This window comes from Vombatus ursinus, unplaced genomic scaffold (genome assembly GCF_900497805.2).
Source record: "Vombatus ursinus unplaced genomic scaffold, bare-nosed wombat genome assembly UNPS02014909.1, whole genome shotgun sequence".
NCBI lineage: Eukaryota > Metazoa > Chordata > Mammalia > Diprotodontia > Vombatidae > Vombatus > Vombatus ursinus.
In genome coordinates, this window is record NW_020954687.1 from 13,784,374 (window position 1) to 13,792,413 (window position 8,040).

The 8,040-nt window shown below is 38.0% G+C and overlaps 1 pseudogene; it reads right to left on the minus strand.

Moving 5' to 3' along the window:
• Positions 1-4,110: 4,110 nt before the first annotated feature.
• LOC114029019 lies at positions 4,111-4,675 on the minus strand (annotated as a pseudogene).
• Between the last annotated feature and the right edge of the window lie 3,365 nt (positions 4,676-8,040).

The window sequence follows — 8,040 nt, forward strand, 5'->3', positions numbered from 1 at the left end:
ATAGAGGGCACAGGGTGAGTTGAAGATGAAGAAGTGATATCTGGGTGGGAGAGGATTATACTGGGAGAAAGAGAAAGGGAGAAGTAGAATGGGGTAAATTAACTCACATGAAACAGACAAGGAAAGGCTTTTACAGTGAAGAGGAAATTGGGGAAGGTGAGAAGGAATGAGTAAATCTTATTCTCATAGGATTTGGCTTAGGGAAGGAATAACAGACACAATGGGGTATGGAAATCTATCTTACCCTACAGGAAAATAAGGAGGGAAGGGGACAAGAGAGCAAGGGATTAATAGAGGGGAGGGCAGATTGGGGGAGAGGATAATCAGAAGCAAACACTTATGAGGAGGGACAGGGTCAAAAGAGAGAATAGAATAAATGGGGGGGTAGGATAGAATGAAGGGAAATATACTTAATATTTTGCAACATGATGACTATGGAAGTGTTTTTCATGACTACACATCTATAACCTGTATCAAGATGCTTGCCTTTTCAATGAGGGTGGGTGGGAAGGGAGGAAGGGAGAAAATTTGTAAACCAAAGTTTTAAAAACACACGTTAAAAATTTTTAAAAAAATTTTAAAAAAAAGAATTTCATTTCAAAGCAGCAGGGAATACTGAATCTTTCTGTTAGTAGTTCCCTTAATAAAAACACATGTTTGTCTCCCATTTAAAAATAAAAAAGAAAAGTTTTTGCCTCATACTTATATATAAGTATGTATGTATATATGTATATATATATACACACATACACATATATATTCATACATATATATGTATATATAAGATGATATTTGTAACTCATGAGACCTTTCTCATTATTTGGGTAGTTGGAGGGAATATATATATACATATACATACATATATATATATATATATATATATACACACACACACACACATACATATATATATATATATATAAAATTTCTTGATTTCTCATAGAGTCATTAGCTTCCATTTGCTCCATTCTAATTTTTAAGGAAGTATTTTCTTCAATGAACTTTTGGGCTTCCTTTTCCATTTGGCCAATTCTGCTTTTTAAGGCGTTCTTCTTCTCCCCATTGGCTTTTTGGACCTCTTTTGCCATTTGGGTTAGTCTATTTTTTAAGTTGTTATTTTCTTCAGTATTTTTTTTTTTGGGTCTCCTTTAGCAAGCTGTTGACTTGTTTTTCATGATTTTCTTGCATCACCCTCATTTCTCTTCCCAGTTTTTCCTCTACTTCTCTTACTTGCTTCTCAATATCCTTTTTGAGCTCTTCCATGGCCTGGGACTGATTCATATTTTTCTTGAAGTCTTTGGATGTAGGAGTTTTGACTTTATTATCTTCTTCTGGTTGTATATTTTGATCTTCTTTGTCATCAAATTCTTTCCCAATTTTTTACTTTTCTTCCAATCTTGGTTGCATTGGCTTTGTTTGTGCAAAATCAAAGAAATATTCTATGGTGTGACTTTTTTTGTGCAGTTTGCTCATGTTCCCAGCCAATTACTTGAGTTTAAAACTCTTTGTTAGGGTAGGGGTCTGCTTCCAGTGTGGAGAATGTACTGTCTCAAGCTTTGGGGGGTTTTGTGCAGTTGCTTTCAGAGATACTTCTAAGGACTTGTAAATTTTCAGTTCTTCCAAGGTGGTATGATCAAGGGTGAGGTGTTTACTCCTTTCCTGGCCTGTTCTCTTGTCTATGAGTGACCACAAGCACTCTTTTCTGCCTTGGAATTGTGAGGAGGATTCCCTCTCCACCTCTGTCACAAGCTCCACCATGTCAGCACTCCTCCTCACCCCAGGACCATCACCTAGGACTGCGACTCAGATCTAAGCCCAGGCAAAGCAAAAGAATCCTGCCTCAGCACCAGGAAAGAGGTCACTGCAATCCCTCTCTGATCAGCTCCTCGATCCCCACTCTGTAAGTGGGTCAAGAGCTCTGGAAGCAATTGTTGCCACTGTGGCAGCCACCCTAAGGCTGTGCTAGTACTAGGGCTGGACTGTTCTCCTCTCTCACACAGGTCCAACAGATCATTCCCACTGACCTTCTAAGTTGTCTTTGGCATTTGTGGGTGGAGAAGTGTGGACAGCTCCACAGTTCCCCTTTATTCAGTCTCCTGAGGCCTACTCTGGGTTTGTTAGGCTCCGGGTTTGTTAGGCCCCGTTTTTGCCAGCATGCTTACGCTGAATTGTGTTCCTCTCCCAGTCCAGTGCAATAGACCTTTCACATTGACCATTCAGGTTGTCTTGGGATGGATATTTGTTTCACTCTGTCTTTTTCTGGGTTCTGCTGCTATAGAATTTGTTTAGAATCATTTTTTCACAAGCATTTGGAGAAGTTTGGGGGAGAGCTCAAGAAAATGCTTGCTTTTACTCCACCATCTTGGCTCCACCCCCTCAGATTCATTTCCTTGATAATTTCCTGAAAGATGATGTCTAGGATCTTTTTTTTTTTTTAATCATGGTTTTCAAGTGGTTCAAAAATTTTCAAATTATCTCTCCTGGATTTCTTTTCTTTTCCAGTTCTGTTTTTCCAATGAAATATTTCACCTTGTCCTCTATATTTTCATTATTTTGGTTTTGTTTTATTGTTTCTTGATTTCTCATGAAGCCATTAGCTTCCATTTGCTCCATTCTAATTTTTAAGGGATTTTTTAAAATTTTTTTTACAGTGAGCTTTTGGACCTCCTTTTTGATTTAGCCAATTCTGCTTTTTAAGGTGTTCTTTTCTTTAGTGAATTTTTGTGCCTGTTTTTCTATTTGTGCAATTCTGGTTTTTAAGGTATTCTTCACATTGACTTTTTGAACTTCTTTCATTATTTGGCCTAGTCTGTTTTTTAAGGTGTTATTTTCTTCAGTAATTTTTTGTGTCTCCTTTAGCAAGATGTTGACTCATTTTTCATGATTTTCTAGCAACACTTCATTTCTCTTCCTAATTTTTCCTCTACCTTTCTTACTTGATTTTTAGAAAAAAAAATCTAGCTATTCCATGGCCTGAGACCAATTCAATTTTTTCTTAGAAGCTTTGGATGTAGGAGCTTTGGCTTTGTTATCTTCTGAGTGTGTGTTTTGATATTCCTTGTCACTATAGTAACTTTCTATGGTCAGAATTTTTTTCTGTTGTTTGTTTTCCGTAGCCTATCATTTTACTTTTACTTTGTTAAAATAGGGCTCTGCCTCCAGGGTAGAAGATGCTGTCCCAGGCTTTAAGGGTTTTGTGCAGTTGTTTTCAGGGATACTTCCAGGGACCTGTAAGTTTTCCATTCTTCCAAGTTGGTATGATCTAAGGAGAGGTGTTCACTACTCTTCTGGCCTGTGCTCTGCTCTGTGAATGATCACAAGCACTCTTTTTTGTCTTGGAACTGGGAGAAGGGTCCTCAATCCCCACCATTGCCACAAGTTCTCTTATGCTAATACTCCTCCTTGCCCTAGAACTGACACCCAGGACTGGGACCTGAATTCAAGTATGGTCAAAGCAACAGAGTTCTTCCTCAGTGCTAGCAAAGAGATCCTTCTAATCTCCTTCTGACCTGCTGTTTGCTCCTCTTAGTGTCTGTGGGCTGAAAGCTCCAGAAGCAGCTGCTGCTTCTGCTAATTCAGGGGCTCCCAAGGCCTGCTTCTGTTTTGCTGTGGCCAGGACTGTGCTGATGTGACCTTCACTAGACTGCATTCTACTCTCACCAAGGAGTGACAGATTTTTCCTGCTGATCTTCTAAATTGTCTGTGCAGTGGAAAATTGTTCAACTCCATCCTTTTGTGGGTTCTGCTTCTCTAGCATTTGTTTAGAGCCATCAATTAATGGTATTTGGAGGGGTTTGGGGGAGAGCTCAGATGAGTACCTGCCTTTATTCTGCCATTTTGGCTCCAACCCTTAATGTCTTTTCAGCCAAACTTGAGGACGTGGTGAACAGTTATTGGTGTCATTTTTGAGAGCCATGCACACAGTAGGTAGGCAAGTTAATGAAGGAATAACTTTTTTTTTATCAGTACCAAGTTACTTTATTGGGATGTAAATGGTGGTAGTGTTTTGGTACAGATTATGAAAAGCTCAGATTGCCAAAATATGCGTGCACTGAAAGACAGTAGGAAGCACTCCCACAGTTCCCAAGTAAGGGGGAAGCCAGGTATGGTTTAGCTCTCCTTGTCACTGTCTCCAAGGATGTGATTATCAAAAAGATATTCTGCCATGTCAGAGTCGGGACCCCCCATTTTGCACAGGTTGGTTACATGAACACCCAGTTTTTGATGGGCTTTACCTGTTTGTCCAGGTAATGGGCTTCGATGAAATTATATAAATGGGGGTTGTTCTTGTCAACTGCCAGCTTGTGCAATTCCAGTGAGGACTGATTGACATTTTTTTTTCCAAGTTCAGAGCACACTCCATTGCACTTAGCCCACTCTCCCAGTCTTCTCTATCTGCTTTCTTGATGTCTTGCAGGAAGATCTGGCCTCCTCACTGGTTTTGGACTTTCATCAGCTTCTCAGCATGATCCTTCTCCTCATGGGATTGGTGTAGGAAATACTTGGCAAAGTTCTTCAATGACACATCATCTCGGTGGAAGTAGTAAGACATGGACAGGTAGACATAGAAGGCGTAGAACTCCAGGTTGATCTGCCGGTTGATAGCTGCCTCCAAGTCCTGCTGGTAGGTCTGTCACACCTGAGAAGGGGATGATGTTGTCATGGTGGCGGAGATGGTGGAGGCAGCAAGGAGGAGGCAGAAGAAGGCCAGAGGAGGTGCTGCCCAGCAGCTGAGGCTGGGGCAGCAGCACCTGCTCAAATAGGAGGAGGAAAGAAGTGTTGGTTAGTGGAGGTGAAGGTGGAGAGGTGGCTAAGGGCGGCTCTGGCCTGGAATTGAGCAGCGGGTTCTGTTCAAGCACTGTTGCAGCAGAAAACAGCAGCGACTCCCCTTCCCTGTGCTTCTGGCCAATGAAGGAAAAAATTAATGAATTCATATGCAAGTGATGTTCTCTGCTTTATTTATAAAATAAATATAACCATTTTGGCCAGCACTTATCTACATTACATTATTTTATCAAAAATGGCAAAGATATTGACTCTCTGCAAGGCATTTTTAGGTGGTACCTTGAAAGAGAAATGTTACATTGAACTAGTTCCCCATCTTTTCTTAAATACTTCTTTTCAACATTAAAATACCTGCATGATAGTAGCTGAATTATTAGTGTCTGGTAACTGAGAAAATAAATGAGGACAAAAAGTTACTTTGGATTCAGTTGCCTTTCAAATAAATTTGTATTTTTACTGATCTGCCAGGTGGTATAGTAGATAGAGCACTCATTCTAGAGTCAGGAAGACCTGAAGAGAAATCCTGCCTCATATACTTACTAGTTGTATGACCTTGGGAAAGAATTTAATTTCTCTTTGCCTCATTTTCCACATCCGTAAAATGGGGATAATAATAGCACCTAGCTTTCAGGCTTGTTGTGAGGATCAAGAGATAATATGTGTAAAGTACTTAGTACAGTGCCTGGCACATAGTAGGTATAATAGAAATACTTATTCTCTTACCTCTTTCCCATCAACTAACCAAGAAACTTTTATTAAGGACCTCTTATTTATTAAACCTTGATCTAGACATTGGAGGGGGAAAAAAAGTGAATCACTCATTTACTTCAAAAAGCTTACATTATTTTAGGAGTGAAGAATGAGTCATAAATCCTACAAAAATGAGCAATTCCTGAACTATACACACATACACACATATACATATACAAACATGTATACATACACATACACACGCATACACACACACACACATAAACACAATTGTTCTCAAGCAGGCAATAGGTTTCTCACAGATCACCCACTGGCTTAAAAAGTCTTTGCCCCACAAATAAAACATCCTTAAGAGGCAATGGCTTTTGAACTATTTGACATAAATGTTGCATAAACATATAGATAGATAGATAGATAGATAGATAGATAGTTATAGATATAGATAAAGGATATTACTGACTCATCACTGTTGCAGTGGTAGTGACAAATTTGCACAGTTCATCTACATTTTTTTGTATAGTTTCTTTTTTCCAAGCCCAGTGCCTAGCGCTTAACAGGTACTTAATAAATAATAACTTATTTAGCACTCAACAACCCTCTAAACCCTACCTCTCTCTTTTCATCTAGTGGAGGCTTCAAATCTAATCTACCTTTCCATTTTGAATCAGCCTACAACACCCTAAAGAAACTTAACAGGCAAACAATCCATGCTCCATTCCAGAACTAATGCTTTAATTGCATTATTTTCAGCATGTCCAAACTAATTTCTTTCATATAAAGGGTTAAAATGTGTTTTCCTTCATTTTTTTAACCCTCCCTACCCTCCTACCTACCATGATTTCTAGACATCCAAAATCATATTTAAGAAGTCTTTCAGGGCAGTAACAAATTGCTGAGGAAATCACTTCCATCCATTAAACAAAACAAATAAAACTCCTAAACCTGCAAGAGCATAATTAGCTATCTCTGATTATACTTCACTAAAATAATGCAGGATACATAATTGCCAAAAGCCTAGAAAACAAATTGAGTTTTAGGTTTAGTTCTGTCCTATTCAAAACTTCAATACATTACAAAATGGATTATTCAACCCTTGATTAGAACAGAAATTCAAATACCTTGCTTTATTATAGAGTGAAAATCAGACCTTAATAAGGTTTAGTCAGTTAATATTTTTTAACTTTGAATTTGTTCTTCATGATGCTTTTGATGTCCCTTTTCCAAAACTTACTCAGGTACCTTTTAACTTCTTGTTAGGATGTTTAACTCATCTCAGTGACTAATGGAAGTGGCTCTGAATGCTACTCAGACACAGTCCAAAATGTTATCCCTGAAACAAGGGTGTGCATCTTTTATTTATGCATTATGAATATGGCTTTTATTTTTCAGAAATTCAAAAGAACATGTCATTATGTCCTGTATATTATTCGCATTTGGAAAGGAAAATCTTTCCTATGTTACATCTTCACAAAGATTGATTCTTTTTACTGAAAATCTGTTTTGCCAAAGATTTTCCCCCCACAAGTTCATTAAATAGTCCATTAAATGGCAATAATTCATATGCATTTCATCTAGGAATTAAATCTGCCAGATGGTTTATAGCACAGTTGACTTCAGCCATTTAGAATGTTATTCATAAACATTTGTCATCTTAAATCTTGTCATGAATCTCTTTCATGCAAGCCTTATTGTTTGCAAGAATCTGTTATTTACATGGTCCTAATTCTATTCCAGATTTTCTACCCTTCAATAATCTCACCATTAGCATTCCCTAAATATTCTTCCAGGGCAAAGTCAAAGGTTATTATAAAAATAATACTACACAACCCTTAAACTAATTTTGTTTCACATTTAGTAGAATAATTAACCATAACTTAAAGAAAACAGATTTAAGTGATCTGAATTTGATTTTCATGAAGTATAATTCTAGACTTTGATAAAAAGAGAGGTGTATAACTAATGTTAACTCCTTTAGGAGAAGATGTCTTTAAGTCAGAGGCATTTCTTCACATGTGAAACATCTAATGATTATAACTTTGGAACCAGTTAATTATAATCACAGAACTTGATTTTGCTCTGAGGTAGGTAAACAGGAAGAACCTTATTACCTAAATTCTGATTCTGCACTGACACATACACTAAGTATTATAAATTAGGAGCCTATTTTAGAGATGCTGATGGCATACCTATTAGGAAATGATATTTGTTCAAGTAAGAAACAAAACACATTAATTTACACTACAAGAGAGGTGGAGCCAAGATAGTGGAGTAAAGTCAGGTAGGTACGCACCTGAGCTCTCCCAAATTCCCATCCAAACAACTTTAAATTAATGCTTCAGAATGAATTTTGGAGTGGCAGAACTGACAAAAGGACAGAGTGAAAATTTCACAGCCCAAGACAACTTAAAAGATTGGAAGAAAAGGACTGTCTCACCAAGGTGAGAGTGGAGTGCAGTGCAAGTAGGCTGTGCCCTAGCAAGCCAGCAATATGCCTTGGGGTAAACTGAATTAGCAGCAACTCTCAGCCCATAGATGATAAGGGGG